Source organism: Lissotriton helveticus, chromosome 9 (assembly GCF_964261635.1).
Source record: "Lissotriton helveticus chromosome 9, aLisHel1.1, whole genome shotgun sequence".
Lineage (NCBI taxonomy): Eukaryota > Metazoa > Chordata > Amphibia > Caudata > Salamandridae > Lissotriton > Lissotriton helveticus.
Genome location: NC_136070.1, coordinates 670,420,596 through 670,440,245, shown reverse-complemented (window position 1 = coordinate 670,440,245; position 19,650 = coordinate 670,420,596).

The window sequence follows — 19,650 nt, the reverse complement described above, 5'->3', positions numbered from 1 at the left end:
TAAAATCCGCAAATTCGCGGATTTTGCGGATTGCGAATTCGATTTCGCGCATTCGCAAATTTCGCCCATACTTAGTATATATATATATATATATATATATATATATATATATATATGTCGCTCAAAATCTCCTCCCCAGCCGGCAGCACTCACGGGGTGTTTGTCAGTCTTCCAAAATATTTAATATAGTCCTTACAGACGCGTTTCGGGTCAAGCCCTTTCTCAATGTGTCAACACGAGTGTTGTACACGGACTCATTTTTAAAATGCAGCGTGAAAGTTTACAGAGAAAGAGAGGTAGGACTGCTCATGAAATTTTCATGAGCGACATATAGGAATGTGCAAATCGAACATAACCAAATGAATACAATTCATAGTTAACAAATAGAAACTATAAACCATAATAACTCATCAATATTTACAATTTTTACATTTAACGCCGTGGATCGGCTGCCCCAATTTATAATTTTACAATTATAGTGAGACACTGTAATTAAGCCGTGAATCGGCAATTGTTAAAATAAACAGTACGTGTTACAATCATAAATATGCAATTATCCGTATTTTTGGCATTACAATTCCAAACACATGTCCCATATTAAAGTATTACTGCAAGGGCAATTAAATGAATGGTTAAATTGAACGATAGCAAGCACTTTACCAATAAAAGAATCTTGCCGTGGATCGGCACTAGCGGTTCCCAAAATTAGAAACCGCTAAAGATACCCCTCTGAGTGTCAAAATTAACACAATTCATATCCTGCAAACTACAGTAGTGGCCCTGGTAATGTACCTATAACTTCATTTTCCTAAATGGATGGCCAGTTCTTCCCCGCTATTCAGGCCCGTAGGAAATTTAGTTTGCAGATCAATGATATATCGGGACTCTAGACGTCTAAGTTTGGTAAGTCTATTTCCGCCCCTTTCATGTTCTGGCACCTGATCGATCCCAAAGTACTGCAAATCATCCCTGTTGCTCCGATGTTTAATAGCAAAGTGTTTAGCCACAGGAGATGTCATGTCTTTATTGGCTGTAGTGCGCATGTGTTCTAGGATTCTTAATTTTACACTTTTTATGGTGCTACCAATGTATCTAAGTTTACAAGGACACATCAGACAATACACCACATGTGTTGTTAGGCAGGTGATGAATGATTTAAAAGGTTTTCGATTTGATAAACCTGGTACCTCATAGCCTAGAACCCTTTTACTGTGTGCGCACGCCTTGCACTTGCCGCAGGGGAAAAAACCCTTCATATCTGCCACTGTGTTAGCTCTTGTTTTGGGGGCATCTAAGTGACTGTGCACCAAGAGGTCCCTGAGTGATTTCGTCTTTCTGAAAGTCACCAAGGGAACTCCCGGGATGTCCATCCCAATGATCGGGTCAGTCTTCAGAATGTGCCAGTTTTTTCGTAATGTTGCCTTCAAAAAGTTGGCATCATTAGAAAAGGTTGTTATTAGGCGAAATTTTCCGTCTTCGCTTTTGCTATCTGTCTTCTTTTTCAGCAGCTCGTCCCTGGGTATCCTGCTTACCCTGCTCAACGTCTGATTCAGGTGGGTCGAGTTGTAACCCCTGGCTTGGAATCTTTCAATACTTTCTTTAGCCGCATTTTGAAAGTCTTCCTCACGGGTGCAGTTGCGTTTGAGGCGCAATAGCTCGCCGTAGGGAATACTTTGTTTGAGGTTTGTGGGATGGCCGCTAGCAGCATGTAAGATGCTGTTGCCGGCCGTGGGCTTACGGTACAGAGAAGTGACCACCTGGTTATTTATTATCGTTATTCGAAGGTCGAGGTAGCTCACTGCCACTGAGCTCACTTCGCCAATGAATTGCAAATTCACATTGTTGTTGTTCAGGTGTGAGATGTAATCTTTTGCACTTTGTATCGACCCCTTCCATACAAGGAAGAGGTCGTCTATGTACCTGTGCCACTTAACCACTTTCTCAGTCCAGATCCTGTTACCGTCCGACCAGGCCACCCGCTCCTCCCACCAGCCAACGAATAAATTCGCGTAGCTGGGGGCGAAGCAGGTGCCCATCGCGGTCCCAGAGATCTGCCTAAACAGGTCCCCCTGAAACAGAAAGATGTTATTCGTTAAGCAGAATTCAGTTAATTCCAAGATCATCGTACTATGGCCCGCAAATTTCAAAGGTCTTTTGGCCATGAAGTATTCAACAGCCTTGAGACCTTGGGAGTGCTCAATACATGTATATAAACTGGTGATGTCCATAACAATAAGGACATACGAGGGATCCCAGTCCAACTCTTTTAGATGTACAATAAAATCCTTGGTGTCCCTAATATATGAGGACAAATTCAACACTGATTGGAACAAAAAGTGGTCGATGAAGATCGACAGGTTCTCAGTTAGGCTGCCCACTGAGGCTACTATGGGACGGCCTGGTGGTATTTTGAGATCCTTGTGAATCTTTGGTAGATGATAAAATGTGGGGATAGTGGGACAATTAGACCTTAAAAACATATATTCATCGGTATTGAGCATGTTTTTATTGTGCCATTTCTGAATGAGTTTATCATATTCAAGTACACTGTCCTGATATTTTTTGATGGTAGTAGGCTCATAGTGTAACCGATTCAATAGCTGTCTTTTCGCTTCTCCCACATAAAGTTCCTTCGCCATTACAACAACGTTCCCGCCTTTATCAGACGGTTTGTAGATCACTGTTGGGTCTGCCTGCAGATTCTTCAACGCTTCTCTCTGTCCTTTTGTCAATGGGTTAGTTGATGGTTTTTTGTTTTTAGATGTTCGAAATTTTATCAAGTCCTTTAGCATGGCTTCGGAGAATACATCAATAGCATCCTGTGCCGTTTGGGGAAGGAATTGAGAGATTGGTTTGAAGGGACTACAGGGAGCCTCTTGGTCTATACCCACACGTCTACTTCGTTGCGTGAGACTCTGTTCATCAAAATTCGTTGAAGAGGTTTCTGATCTAATTTCCTCCAAAATTTCGAAGGTTTCTAAATCTGCTAGTTGAATAATAACAGTCTCTTTGATCTTATTTTGGAGACATCTAGTCTCATGTACAGTCGGTTTGACTTTAAAATACTTGTGCAGTTTTAGTTTCCTTGTAAACTTGAAGAGATCGATCCTCGTTTGTGTATACTCGAGATTAGTTTGTGGGCAGAAAGAAAAGCCCAATTTCAAAACTGATTCCTCATCTTTAGTCAACACTTTGGAACTCAGATTTACAATGGTCAGGGTATCGGTTGTATTTACCGTGTTCCCCCCTTCTTCGGCTTTGCGGTCTTGGTTTGATTGTTTCCTCCGCCTCTGCCTCGTCCTCTTGCGGCCCCCCTCCGCGTTTTCCTGTGTCCTGTTCCGGGGGTTTGACTTTCCCCCCTCTGAGCCACGCTTGACGTATCAAGTCGAATTCCTCGTGAAAAGGAGTCTTCTTCATTGGTTTGGAGGGTCCTGCTAGTTCCTCTTCTTCCGAGCCTGTGATCTCCGATTCTGAGGTTTCTATTGTGGCAGATGGTTGGCCAGGATTCTGTTGTTTCCGGATTAGTTCTTTTCTCGGTCCATCGAACTTCTTGGCGAAGGTCAGAATTCTGCCCATTGTGTAGTCCCTTTCATCACGGTGGAATTTCTCTTCTTTTCTCTGCCGAATTTTGGTTTCATATTTGGTGAGTCTCTTCTTCATCTCCATCATTAAGTCCTGGTGTTGGCTGTTATCAGGATAATTTTCTAATTCCTCTTCTAATTTCTTTATCTCATCCAGAGCTTTTCCCCGGTCACTCCAGGCAAATTTGACCAGCAATTGCAGGCTTCCTTTGCAATATACTGCTGTATGCATATGCCACTCCTCGAGGAGCTGGGGGTCTGGGTTTTCATAAGCCGGGATGGTATACACTCGTAAACCACGTGGAACCCTCTCCACTTTGATGTAGTTTTCAAGAGAGGTTGCTTCCCACCATTTACGAGTTTCCCTCTCAAAAAAGTCTTTCCAGTTTTAAATACTTTTGAGCTAGTGGATCTGCTTTTTTAGTACTGCCATCCGCAATAATGCGTGTAGTCCCACCATTTTTTTTATTGAACATTCCAGCGGCCGCTTCTTCACGTGCTGCATTATTGAACATAAGTTCGTTTCCTTGAGCGTGGAGCACCGGTCCCGGTCTCCGTTTGGAAGTTTGTTGTGACAGACACCCCTCACCAACACCCTCTTCACCCTCTTCGCCCTGAGCGAGTCAGCAACGCCAAACTTGTGAAGTAAACAGACGGCTTACCCGACTTTCTCCAGGAACGCCGCTGTAACCTCCTATCGCTCTCTGCAGGCAGTCGCGTCCGCTCGTATCTTGGGTGCTTTCAAAAGTTCTGGCAAATATATCCAGGCTATCTTTTGGGTTCGGGTGGTGCCTCCGTCGTAATTCGAATCACGCTCGAGTTTGTACCACAAACGGCGGGGCACTCGTGGTGGGTGCCGCTAACACGGTGGTACGCCGTGTAACATGTGTCGCTCAAAATCTCCTCCCCAGCCGGGAAAGAAAAGGCAGCACTCACGGGGTGTTTGTCAGTCTTCCAAAATATTTAATATAGTCCTTACAGACGCGTTTCGGGTCAAGCCCTTTCTCAATGTGTCAACACGAGTGTTGTACACGGACTCATTTTTAAAATGCAGCGTGAAAGTTTTATTTACAATTTTTACATTTAACGCCGTAATAAAAGAATCTTGCCGTTTTATTGATAAAATGCTTGCTATCGTTCAATTTAACCATTCATTTAATTGCCCTTGCAGTAATACTTTAATATGGGACATGTGTTTGGAATTATAATGCCAAAAATACGGATAATTGCATATTTATGATTGTAACACGTACTGTTTATTTTAACAATTGCCGATTCACGGCTTAATTACAGTGTCTCACTATAAGTGTAAAATTATAAATTGGGGCAGCCGATCCACGGCGTTAAATGTAAAAATTGTAAATATTGATGAGTTATTATGGTTTATAGTTTCTATTTATTAACTATGAATTGTATTCATTTGGTTATGTTCGATTTGCACATTCCTATATGGCGCTCATGAAAATTTCATGGGCAGTCCTACCTCTCTTTTTCTGTAAACTTTCACGCTGCATTTTAAAAATGAGTCCGTGTACAACACTCGTGTTGACACATTGAGAAAGGGCTTGACCCGAAACGCGTCTGTAAGGACTATATTAAATATTTTGGAAGACTGACAAACACCCCGTGAGTGCTGCCTTTTCTTTCCCGGCTGGGGAGGAGATTTTGAGCAACACATGTTACACGGCGTACCACCGTGTTAGCGGCACCCACCACGAGTGCCCCGCCGTTTGTGGTACAAACTCGAGCGTGATTCGAATTACGACGGAGGCACCACCCGAACCCAAAAGATAGCCTGGATATATTTGCCAGAACTTTTGAAAGCACCCAAGATACGAACGGACGCGACTGCCTGCAGAGAGCGATAGGAGGTTACAGCGGCGTTCCTGGAGAAAGTCGGGTAAGCCGTCTGTTTACTTCACAAGTTTGGCGTTGCTGACTCGCTCAGGGCGAAGAGGGTGAAGAGGGTGTTGGTGAGGGGTGTCTGTCACAACAAACTTCCAAACGGAGACCGGGACCGGTGCTCCACGCTCAAGGAAATGAACTTATGTTCAATAATGCAGCACGTGAAGAAGCGGCCGCTGGAATGTTCAATAAAAAAACCGGTGGGACTACACGCATTATTGCAGATGGCAGTACTAAAAAAGCGGATCCACTAGCTCAAAAGTATTTAAAACTGGAAAGACTTTTTGAGAGGGAAACTCGTAAATGGTGGGAAGCAACCTCTCTTGAAAACTACATCAAAGTGGAGAGGGTTCCACGTGGTTTACGAGTGTATACCATCCCGGCTTATGAAAACCCAGACCCCCAGCTCCTCGAGGAGTGGCATATGCATACAGCAGTATATTGCAAAGGAAGCCTGCAATTGCTGGTCAAATTTGCCTGGAGTGACCGGGGAAAAGCTCTGGATGAGATAAAGAAATTAGAAGAGGAATTAGAAAATTATCCTGATAACAGCCAACACCAGGACTTAATGATGGAGATGAAGAAGAGAGTCACCAAATATGAAACCAAAATTCGGCAGAGAAAAGAAGAGAAATTCGACCGTGATGAAAGGGACTACACAATGGGCAGAATTCTGACCTTCGCCAAGAAGTTCGATGGTCCGGAAACAACAGAATCCTGGCCAACCATCTGCCACAATAGAAACCTCAGAATCGGAGATCACAGGCTCGGAAGAAGAGGAACTAGCAGGACCCTCCAAACCAATGAAGAAGACTCCTTTTCACGAGGAATTCGAATTGATACGTCAAGCGTGGCACAGAGGGGGGAAAGTCAAACCCCCGGAACAGGACACAGGAAAACGCGGAGGGAGGGCCGCAAGAGGACGAGGCAGAGGCGGAGGAAACAATCAAACCAAGACCGCAAAGCCGAAGAAGGGGGGAACACGGTAAATACAACCGATACCCTGACCATTGTCAATCTGAGTTCCAAAGTGTTGACTAAAGATGAGGAATCAGTTTTGAAATTGGGCTTTTCTTTCTGCCCACAAACTAATCTCGAGTATACACAAACGAGGATCGATCTCTTCAAGTTTACAAGGAAACTAAAACTGCACAAGTATTTTAAAGTCAAACCGACTGTACATGAGACTAGATGTCTCCAAAATAAGATCAAAGAGACTGATATTATTCAACTAGCAGATTTAGAAACCCTTGAAATTTTGGAGGAAATTAGATCAGAAACCTCTTCAACGAATTTTGATGAACAGAGTCTCACGCAACGAAGTAGACGTGTGGGTATAGACCAAGAGGCTCCCTGTAGTCCCTTCAAACCAATCTCTCAATTCCTTCCCCAAACGGCACAGGATGCTATTGATGTATTCTCCGAAGCCATGCTAAAGGATTTGATAAAATTTCGAACATCTAAAAACAAAAAACCATCAACTAACCCATTGACAAAAGGACAGAGAGAAGCGTTGAAGAATCTGCAGGCAGACCCAACAGTGATCTACAAACCGTCTGATAAAGGCGGGAACGTTGTTGTAATGGCGAAGGAACTTTATGTGGGAGAAGCGAAAAGACAGCTATTGAATCGGTTACACTATGAGCCTACTACCATCAAAAAATATCAGGACAGTGTACTTGAATATGATAAACTCATTCAGAAATGGCACAATAAAAACATGCTCAATACCGATGAATATATGTTTTTAAGGTCTAATTGTCCCACTATCCCCACATTTTATCATCTACCAAAGATTCACAAGGATCTCAAAATACCACCAGGCCGTCCCATAGTATCCTCAGTGGGCAGCCTAACTGAGAACCTGTCGATCTTCATCTACCACTTTTTGTTCCAATCAGTGTTGAATTTGTCCTCATATATTAGGGACACCAAGGATTTTATTGTACATCTAAAAGAGTTGGACTGGGATCCCTCGTATGTCCTTATTGTTATGGACATCACCAGTTTATATACATGTATTGAGCACTCCCAAGGTCTCAAGGCTGTTGAATACTTCATGGCCAAAAGACCTTTGAAATTTGCGGGGCCATAGTACGATGATCTTGGAATTAACTGAATTCTGCTTAACGAATAACATCTTTCTGTTTCAGGGGGACCTGTTTAGGCAGATCTCTGGGACCGCGATGGGCACCTGCTTCGCCCCCAGCTACGCGAATTTATTCGTTGGCTGGTGGGAGGAGCGGGTGGCCTGGTCGGACGGTAACAGGATCTGGACTGAGAAAGTGGTTAAGTGGCACAGGTACATAGACGACCTCTTCCTTGTATGGAAGGGGTCGATACAAAGTGCAAAAGATTACATCTCACACCTGAACAACAACAATGTGAATTTGCAATTCATTGGCGAAGTGAGCTCAGTGGCAGTGAGCTACCTCGACCTTCGAATAACGATAATAAATAACCAGGTGGTCACTTCTCTGTACCGTAAGCCCACGGCCGGCAACAGCATCTTACATGCTGCTAGCGGCCATCCCACAAACCTCAAACAAAGTATTCTCTACGGCGAGCTATTGCGCCTCAAACGCAACTGCACCCGTGAGGAAGACTTTCAAAATGCGGCTAAAGAAAGTATTGAAAGATTCCAAGCCAGGGGTTACAACTCGACCCACCTGAATCAGACGTTGAGCAGGGTAAGCAGGATACCCAGGGACGAGCTGCTGAAAAAGAAGACAGATAGCAAAAGCGAAGACGGAAAATTTCGCCTAATAACAACCTTTTCTAATGATGCCAACTTTTTGAAGGCAACATTACGAAAAAACTGGCACATTCTGAAGACTGACCCGATCATTGGGATGGACATCCCGGGAGTTCCCTTGGTGACTTTCAGAAAGACGAAATCACTCAGGGACCTCTTGGTGCACAGTCACTTAGATGCCCCCAAAACAAGAGCTAACACAGTGGCAGATATGAAGGGTTTTTTCCCCTGCGGCAAGTGCAAGGCGTGCGCACACAGTAAAAGGGTTCTAGGCTATGAGGTACCAGGTTTATCAAATCGAAAACCTTTTAAATCATTCATCACCTGCCTAACAACACATGTGGTGTATTGTCTGATGTGTCCTTGTAAACTTAGATACATTGGTAGCACCATAAAAAGTGTAAAATTAAGAATCCTAGAACACATGCGCGCTATAGCCAATAAAGACATGACATCTCCTGTGGCTAAACACTTTGCTATTAAACATCGGAGCAACAGGGATGATTTGCAGTACTTTGGGATCGATCAGGTGCCAGAACATGAAAGGGGCGGAAATAGACTTACCAAACTTAGACGTCTAGAGTCCCGATATATCATTGATCTGCAAACTAAATTTCCTACGGGCCTGAATAGCGGGGAAGAACTGGCCATCCATTTAGGAAAATGAAGTTATAGGTACATTACGAGGGCCACTACTGTAGTTTGCAGGGTATGAATTGTGTTAATTTTGACACTCAGAGGGGTATCTTTAGCGGTTTCTAATTTTGGGAACCGCTAGTGCCGATCCACGGCAAGATTCTTTTATTGGTAAAGTGCTTGCTATCGTTCAATTTAACCATTCATTTAATTGCCCTTGCAGTAATACTTTAATATGGGACATGTGTTTGGAATTGTAATGCCAAAAATACGGATAATTGCATATTTATGATTGTAACACGTACTGTTTATTTTAACAATTGCCGATTCACGGCTTAATTACAGTGTCTCACTATAAGTGTAAAATTATAAATTGGGGCAGCCGATCCACGGAGTTAAATGTAAAAATTGTAAATATTGATGAGTTATTATGGTTTATAGTTTCTATTTGTTAACTATGAATTGTATTCATTTGGTTATGTTCGATTTGCACATTCCTATATGGCGCTCATGAAAATTTCATGAGCAGTCCTACCTCTCTTTCTCTGTAAACTTTCACGCTGCATTTTAAAAATGAGTCCGTGTACAACACTCGTGTTGACACATTGAGAAAGGGCTTGACCCGTAACGCGTCTCTAAGGACTATATTAAATATTTTGGAAGACTGACAAACACCCCGTGAGTGCTGCCTTTTCTTTCCCGGCTGGGGAGGAGATTTTGAGCGACACATGTTACTAGGCGTACCACCGTGTTAGCGGCACCCACCACGAGTGCCCCGCCGTTTGTGGTACAAACTTGAGCGTGATATATATATATATATACATATATATATATATAAAAATCCCTTGATGCTCGTTTTGCGGTTCAGGCGCTGCTTCTCAGCCGTGCATTGTCCCGCGGTCGAGCAGACCGCCGTAAATCCAATAATCTCTCTTCAAAAAGAAAAGAAGTTGGGTCGCACACCAATAGTCCTTTAAAGTACTATTGGTACTTTGCTGACGTTGCTGCAGGACCAGCCGCATATCCCCCAAAAAAGACTGCTTTCTGACTGATGTAATTTCTTCATTACTTTGTTCAACAGATACATTTGACGATAAGCTGTCCGAAGTACTCGCATTACTTTGACTATAGTCTTGTTGCTGCGGGTGGTCGTATTTTCTCGCATATGTGAAGATTCTTCCTTCGCTATAATCCTTTTTATCTCTCATGAACTTGATACACTTACGATTTTGTACTGAGTCTTTATGAGCTTCCATTTGTTTTTCCAATTCTACTTTAATTTTTTTTAGCTCAGGTGTTAGATCAAGTGTTGCGATTTCTTTTTCCATTTCTTGGACCTGATTTTTAATTTTTTGTAGCGATATTTCAATATGCTTGATTAATATGTTCATTAGACCAAGTGATGAACTGAGCAGGTATTCGCCCCATTCCTGAGGGCTCTCTACAGAACATGAGGGTATAATTTTAAAGATTTTTTAATTTTGATATTGGTTACAACTTACAAAATCATCACAATTGGTTAATTTTATTTAATTCTATATAATTTGCAATATTTAATATAATTTCGTTTTTGTTATTGCACGCAATTTTCACTGTTTTGTAAATAGCACTACAACAACCACAATGCCTTCCATGTAGGAGGAGGTTATCAAGGTAACACATGAGCTTTAAAAACGAATGGAAAAAGGAGGGTGGCACCGTGAACAAAATCTCAGTAAGAGATTGAAACGCGTTGGTGTTTGGAGTGTTTGGAGTTTGTTTGAAAAATAAATATCTTGGATTTACTTTAAAGGACTATTGGTGTGCGACCCAACTTCTTTTCTTTTTGAAGAGAGATTATTGGATATATATATATAGGAAATCCGCAACATTATATTTGCAATAACTCTGGCGCTGGTTGACAAATCTTCGCGAAATTCTCCAAGAAGATGGCCCGTTCCTATCCTGAAAGTTTCAGGGTGATTCGTCAAGCGGGGGCCGAGAAAAAAGGGGGTCCCAAAACGTGTTTTCCCCATCCAATTTTCCATAGAGACATTTAGCCGCGGCAACAGCCCGAGCTGCTGAACGGAATTACACCAAATTTGGCAAAAAGGTAGAGTTCGGTTCGCAGATCACGCTTTTTGTTAAATGGTGTAAATCCGTGCAGTAGTTCCTGAGAAATTCAAAAGTAAAATCATAGATATATCTTTGGACGAAGTAGGGTATGCGTATCCTCTGAGGATCATACGCGTACCCTAACGAGCACGAGCTGCATGCTAATTGGCTGTCAACTGTGTTGGCAGCCATCTTGTGTCTCGGTAGAACCGAGGCACAAGAAACCTAAAATAAAACCTCCCAAAACGTGAGAAGGGGGCAGGGTAGAAATACCCTGACCCCCTAGGCCTGCTCAGGGGGTCCCACAAGGACCCCCAAGGCCCAAAAATTGTTATTACTTTTTTTTTAATCGAGAGATGCGCATAGGATGCAATGAATAAATGATATTGGGGGGACCAAAGGGGCCCCCCAGCCCCGGGGACTGCCTCCCTCAGGACTTTGCATAATTATGTAAGGGGGGCTCTGAGGCCCCACCAGCCCTGGGGACCGCCTTCCCCGGGGCTTAATGAAATTGGGTAGGGGGCCCTGAGGTCCCCCCAGCCCCGGGGACCTCCACCCCCCAGGGGCTTGAAATTGATGTGGGAGGGGGGCCGCGCACACCTTCTGTAGGCCCTGGGGACCGCCACCCCCTAGGGCCGGCTCCTGCAGTGTCCAGGGGTGCCCACCCCCGGGACACTGCCGTTTGCAATGACAAGGCGGGAGCCTCGCTGCTCCCGCCCTGGCATTGCAACCTGCTTTCCTATTTGGAAGAGAGAGCAGGAAACCTGCTGTCTCTTCCAAATAGGAAAGCAGATTGCTTTTCCACATGGGGAGCAGCATGTTAGCTGCTCCCCATGTGGAAAAGCAATGCCGTCTCCTGCAGGATGCGGGGAGCCGGCTGGGACCGTGGGGGGATTGGAGACACCCCACGGCCCCCAACGAGGAGGGCCAGCCCCAGGGGATGGGGTCCCCGGGGCTAGTAGTGGCCCGGGAGGGACTGGGTGTGTAAGTGGCTGTTTGGGCAGGTGTATGGCTGTGTGAGTGGCTCTGGGGGTCAGTGAATGGTTGTATGAGTGGCTGTATAGGTGACTGAATGGTTCTGTGAGTAGCAATATGAGTGAGTGAGTGAGTGAGCGAGTGGGTGTATGAGTGGTTCTATGGAGGAGTGAGTGGGTGTATTATTACTGGTATGGGTCTGTAAATGGGTATGTGAGTAGTTGTGTAGTGTGTGAGAGAGTGTACTAGAGTTTGTATGGAGGTGTGAGAAGGTATGTGAGTGGTTCTGTGAATGATGCCATCAATGATGTCATCAGTGATGTCACTGACCATCCCATGAGAAATGTACAATGTGAGGTCATAAGCAGTGCATTGCAGGGGCATAAGTTATAGTTAGCTCAAGTAACTGTAACTGCTGAATTTCTATGGCGTTATATGAGTGAATTCTGAGTGTAACCATAATGTCCCTGTAACCTTTGTTTTTTTCAATAAATGTCTTTTTTTAAATTCTCTAACATCCCTCTAACCTTTGTTTTTTTTAAAGTGAATTTGTAAAGCTTTTTAAATTCTGTTTGCTAACTGTAATGTCCCTGTAACCTTTGGATTTTTTAAGTGAATGTCTATGTTTTTTTAACTGTTAGTCACATTTGCAGAGTGGTGGAGAAAGGGAGTGGGGCCTTCGACCTGCTCTCAGCAATCCCACTGCGTGCAACTTACTGGAGGTAACAGGAGGGGTTCTTGGCCAATAAGGAACCTCAGCATCCAAGGGGACTGCATCCCCCAACCAGTAGTATGCCACGAAGTGCACTTGCAGAGGGGTGGAGGAAGGAGGCATGGCTTCCGGAAACCCCTCAGCAATCTCGCTGTGTGGGACTTACTAGAAGCAACAGGAGGGGTTGTTAGCCCCAAGGTGTCATGGTTTCGTCTGGGAGCCCCCCTTTTCCAATCTGTCCTGTGGGCCTGGGTGCGCATGAACAATAGCTCATGCAGGAGCGAGTCTCCTCAATTCCGGTTGCTGTGGTTGGCGGTCCAGCTTCCATTGCCGGAACTGCTGTGACGTCACTAGCGCTTCCGGGGAAATCCGCATAACATCAGCGGTTTCCCCCCGGATCGGTGCTTCGTTTTGGCGCATGTGCCTGACGCCTTCTTCCCTGCAGGACGCACTTCAGGTAGCTCGGAGCCACGCAAGGGCGCTGCTCATTCCTCTTGTGTTCGTGTCAACCTTTGCTATATTGCAGCTCAGGAGCGCTTGCCTTGTTTCAGCCTCTCAGCGCAGGAGCGCTTGCCTTGCCTTACTTTTGCCCTTGTTCAGCCCCATAGTGCAGGAGCGCTTGCCTTGCCTTACTTTTACCCTTTTTCAGCCGCCCCATAGCGCAGGAGCGCTTGCTTTGCCTTACTTTTGCCCTTGTTTAGCCCCATCGTGCTACAGCCCTTGCCTTGCCTTACTTTTGCCCTTGTTCAGCTCCTTAGTGCAGGAGCGCTTGCCTTGCCTTGCTTTCAGCCCCAAAGCGCATGTGCGCCTACCAGTGTGTTGCATATAACCTGCCTCTCCACGCTGGAGCACTTCCATTTGAGCTTGTCCTTACCTTGCCACGCCACGCTGGAGCGCTTGTTTTTGTTTTCCCCTATGACTTTGCCACAACCTGCAGGAACGCTTATTTTGTGTTTCCAGTGACATTGCCACGCCGCGCTGGAGAGCTTATTTTTGGGTTCTTTTTCTTTGGTTGCGCAGGAGCACTTATTGGTTTATTGCCCATTGCGCAGGTGCGCTAAATCTTCTTTTCAATGATGGCTACTGACTTATGATGTTCAGACATGAGGTAAACCCTAACTTCCGCATGAGTGAATGTTTGTGACAGAAGAGGGTTGTTTGGGCTGATTGTAATTGGTGTTCCCTTGTCTCCCTGTCCAGCTGGTGTACACGGTTACTCCAAACTGAGGGATGTCCTCTACTGGTCTTCCTGACGTCATCCTGCCTTTTTTAACTACCTTCCCCATCTTCATCCTAGCTTGTTGAGTTCCAGATTGGGATAAGGTGGGCGCGGGGGCGATAGCTCATGCCATCTCTGTGAGATCTCTCCGCAAGAAACAGGTAAACTTGTGGGGTACCCGACAAAAGGACCCTCTGTAGCCAAGGGGACTGCATACCCCAATTAGTAGTGCGTCAGGAAGCACATTTGCAGAGTGATGGTAAAAGGGAGGTGAGCCTCCAACAACCAATCAGCAATCCTGCTATGTGGAACTTACTGGAGGGAACAGGTGGAGTTCCTCAGGAGCCAATGGATTCTCATCCCCCCAACCAGTAGTGCGCCAGGAGGTGCATTTGCAGAGTCATGGTGAACGGGGTTGGGCCTCCAACGTCTTTCAGAGTGGTCTTTTTTCTTTTATTAGGGGAGGGGGCCACATCGTCCTCCTTCCCCAGGACGATTTTGGCCCCGGGGACCCCATTCCTTGGGGCACAGCCTTTAAAAATGTTTATTAATAGCCCTAGGGTAGGGGACGTTTTGGGCCTCGGGACTCATCCTCTATGGCCAAGCCTCTTTATTCTGTATGCACTGGTCCCACCCAGGGCACCCAGTTACATCCGTTGGGGACCGCAGGGGGAGCCTCAAGGCCTCATCTGGGAGCCAGCATTGCGTTAATAAACAGGGAGCTGTTAAACATGCAACTTCCTATGTGTTAGAGCAATTGTCCTCTGTTTCCCTGCCTGCATCTCTGAGGTCAGCGTAGCAGATGACACCTCAGCTCTCAGCAAACGAGAACGTTTTACAGTTCCTGTTTGCTGACAGCTGAGTGTTTATTCCGACTTGGCGGGAGCTGTCAAATCTCCTGCCCAGTCAGATCAAACTGCTATGACCCTGAGGAGGGCACTCCGGGACATAGCAGGAGCAGGTCCTGGGGGATGGGGATCCCCAGGGTCATTATTGGCTTCTGTGGCCCACCCTCCTTTTTTCTATTTACCCCAGGGAGACGGTAATCCCCTGGGCTGGGGGAGGGTCCATATGGCCCCTGCATCTTAATTATAAAAAACCTCTGGGGAGGTGGTTGTCCCTGGGGCTCGGGGAGGGTCTGCACATCCTCCCCTCACATAATATAAAAAAGGTCCAGGGAGTTGGTGGCCCCTGGGGTTCAGGGCCCACTCCACATGAATTTGATGTTTCGCCCCCAACGAGGTGGAGGTCCCCAGGGCTGCAGGGGAGGCTGTACTGCTCACTGCATTATTACTTTGTTTTGCCCAGGGGAGGTGGCAGTTCCTGGGTCTGTAGGGGGGTCACTTTTTTTTGCTCCTCAGAGGTGGCACCTCCCAGGGCACAGGGGTGCCACATAGGCACCCTCACATAATTTTAAAGCAGTGCCCTGGAGAGGTGGCAAATCCCTGGAGCTTTTATAAAGCCTTGAAGGTGGGCCCGTGCACCCTCCTCCTTTATCTTTATCTTTACAATGCTGGCATGTCCCAGGGATTTGGCCCACCCTGGGGCTTCCTTACCATAATGCGTGGGTGCCCCGCTTTTATTTTTTTCAATTTTGCTGCATATCCACCCACGATTTTGTGACAACATTGATATCAAGTTTTTTAACCCTTGGCAGGGGTCCGCCCTGTGACTTCCAGGGTTTCATGGTGGTCCTTTCCTGCCCCCCTTTTTGCTTATTTTTTCTATGTTTTGTGGGACTCAGTTCAAGTTCCCCTCTGCCCCCCCTCCGTAGTTGGAACAAGGTCACTGAAGAACATCTTGCTGCCTCCCTCAGCACTACCACACCGCCAACATCCACCGATGCTAATACCTCAGCACACAACCTCCACCGATGGATCTCCAACTTCTCCGACACTCTGGCACCCCTCAGGAAGCCACCCGGCAAGCAACACTCCAAGCAGCCAGCTGGTTCACTACTGTCCTCCACGAGTCCAGACCCACTTGTAGCCGACTCAAGAAAAGATGGAGGAACAACAAAATCACAGAAGCCCACACAACCTTCAAAGCTGCCATCACCACACACTAACTCCTCCATAAAAACACAAATAAAACGTCCCTCCAAGACAGATTCAAGACTAACGCACACAACAGCAAAGAACTCTTTCCCACGGTCAAGGAGTTTTCCAGGCCTAACAGTGAGACAATAGACGTCCCACCCTCCCAAGACCTCTGCAACAAACTCAGCACCTTTTTCCAACACAGGATCAGGCAGATCCACAACAGCTTTGACAGCTTCAACACTCAAGACCCTCCCACCATACCCGCCACCACCGCATCCAATGACGCCGTGCCCTAACAGATCCTGCACAACAATTTTAGGCCCTTCTCCCTGCTCCCCTTTCCAGCTAAGGTCACCGAGAAGGCCATCAACGCCCAACTCTCTGAGTTCATCGAAGCCAGCCATGTCCTAGACATCTCTCAATCAGGCTTCCGAAGCAACCACAGCACCGAGACTGCCCTCCTGGCCGGCACCAATGACATCCACTCCCTCATTCACAGGAGCAAAACAGCATGCCCTCATCCTTTACGACCTCTCGGCTGCCTTCGACACTGTATCCCAACACACCCTAATCACAAGACTCCACGATGCTAGCATCAGTGACAAGGCCCTGGACTGGATCCACTCCTTCCTCACCGATCAAACACAGCGAGTCAGACTACCTCTGTTCCTCTCAGAGCCCACAGTGATCCGCTGCAGAGTGGCCCAGGACTCCTCCCTGAGCCTCTACAACATCTACATGGCCACGCTGGCAGACATCATCAGGAACCACGTGCCCCACATCATCTCATTTGCCGACGACACCCAGCTGATCCTCTCCATCACCAACTAACCCACAGATGCCAGAAACAACTTCCACAGCGGGGTGAAGACCCTCGCCTCCTGGATGAAAGACAGTTGCCTCAAACTCAACTTGGACAAGAACAAAGTCCTCATCCTGGGACCCACCCTTTCAGCTTGGGTGACTCCTTGTGGCCTGCCATGCTCGGAACTTCCCCCACGGACCATCCATGAAACCTTTGCATCATACTGGACTCCTTAATGACAATGAACCACCACATCAACCCTGTATCCTCACCATGGTTCAACACGCTTGGCCTGCTTCTAAAGACATTCAGATAAATCCACACCGAATCCAGAAAGACAGACACCTACGCACTCATCAGCAGCAGACGTGAGTAGGGCAACAGACTCTATTCCGGCATCACCCAGAAGCTAATCAGGAAAATACCGAACGTTTGCTGCCAGACTGATCCTCAACATCCCCCACCATAGCCACATCACTGAACACCTTTGAGAACTCCACTGGCTCCCAATCAACAAAAGAATCACTTTCAAGCTCCTCAAACATGCATACAAAGCCCTCAACAACGCAGGACCAGCATATATGAACCACCGCCTCTCAAACCACGTACCTACGAGACACCTCCGCTCCGCCCATCTCGTCCTGGCCACCGTTCCACAGATCCAAAAGATGAGAGCTGGAGAAAGATCCTTCTCCTATATCACCGCCAAGACCAGGAACACCCTGCCCCTCCACCACAGGCAATCCTCTTCTCTGACCTAATTTAGGAAGGATCTAAAGACCTGGCTCTTCAACTGAACCCCAGCACCCAGACGGATCAGCAGCCCCACTCTGCACCTTGAGACCCTCATGGATGACTAGCCGCACTTAACAAACCCTGATTGATTAAATGAGTGAAGTTGAGTCCCAAGATGGATGCCAACATTTGCTGGTTGAAGTGTTGGCAGACAATCAGATTTCAAGTAGGAAAAAGGCTATATAGCAAACCAGTATTGTTATACCACCCTAATGATACATGCAATCAAATTATTTGCGACCTTGTATAATTCATAAATACTACAGAAATGTATATTCGAATTCAGAAACCATTTTATTTGTATTTATATTTTTTTCTGTTTGTTATAAATATTTTATGTCATTGTTTGAACATCTTTTCAACATTAGTATCAATTAATTTAACAAATTACATACAACTACATATATTACATACAATCACATATGAGACAAAAAGGAGTGCTATATGACATATTTGGTCATTTGGAAAATTTAAAGGAGGCAATGCGGTGGAATAAAACTACGCGCGTTTCGGCCAGTAGCCTTCGTCAGGTGACCGTCATTCGCAGATTGTAAACATGACAATGTGCAACACAAATAAGTGTGGTATATAATGGTGCTTCTATTTTATGTTCCTCTTGGTTGTTATTCATCAAAAAGGCACTTGGTTTTTACTTTAAAATTATCTTTTAGGTCACTGTAGTTAGTAGATGTCTGCGCACTGGGCAATATTATGTCGGAAATTTTTAGCGCCTCTGATTTTGAAAGATGTTTTTTCCTTACGGTACAAGCAAAGAGATGTACCTTTATATCTTTAATGATGCCTTGTTTTAAATGCAGAAGACTCGCTCGTCTATGTTGATATTCTTTATTTAACTTGTAAGTCGCTAACGTCCGTTTTAATGATTCTCAATCTGATATATGTCTGATCGCGGGTAGCCGTTTCTCTGTGATATTTAAATTCAATTGTCTTTGCTTGTTTACGGCTTTACGATAAAAGGGGGTTCTCATCCGACATCTGTATTATCTTAGCGACCAAATATAAAAAAAAAACAGATTTCAACACTTGGACTGTTGGAATCGCTGAGGATTTGCATCTCTATATATACAAATTTGTTTTCCAGTTAAGATCTCCCAAACTACGGAACAGATTTACACCAAATCACAAAAATCACAATCCGCTTAACAAGATATAGCTTCCTGACAAATTTGGTGTACTTTCGTCCAGCAGTTTGGGCTGGAGTCGTGTCTAAAGGTCCTATAGGAATTAACATGGGGAAAACCCGCTTTGGGACCCCCCTTTTTCTCATCCCACGCTACATGAAACACCCCAAAACTAAGTTGTAACTATAACTACCCACTGGTGACTACCAGTAGGTTATATAGATATATAGGTGATCAAAACAGGAAGTGCCGAAACGCGTTACAGCGTATATGATTTAAATTGAAACAGTTTTGTTAATGCTACCCTTGTGTCTTAGTCTGTCTTGTTATTGGGATTCGGAAGTGGTGTTCATATATCTGTGAACAAGGGCAGACGCCTGAAACGCGTCAGATTTAGCGGCTCCATTAAATAAAAATAAAAATTGTGTACCATAAGCATTGGATTTGCGTTGTCTTTGTGCTCGCTGGAAAGCACGGAGGTGCAGGAGACGACATTTGTATATATATATATATATATATATATATATATATATATATAGAGAGAGAGAGAGAGAGAGAGAGAGAGTCTTATTGGTAGTTGGCTAAAACCCAAACAAGGCTTCGCTAAGTGTCCATCATGCAGAGCCTGCAAATTTGGAGTCAATACAGCACACTTTGTCACTCCATTCAGCAAGAAAAAGTTGCCATTAAAGAGAGCTTCAATTGCAGAACTGAGTTTGCGGCATATGTACTGACATGCACTTGTGGCCTGAAATATACTGGTAGAATAAAGCTTCAGGTGCATGTCAGAATATTGCAGCATCTTAGAGCAATTGTTAATAACGATCCCACATACCCAGTAGCACGACATTTTAAAACAACACAGAACAACGAGGTTAACTGTCTCACGTACTATGTAATCAATGCCATTCCCAAACTACGCAGAGGTGGGAATAGGGAATGACAATTGAGACAGTTAGAGACACGGATGATTTGGAGTTTGACAGCAG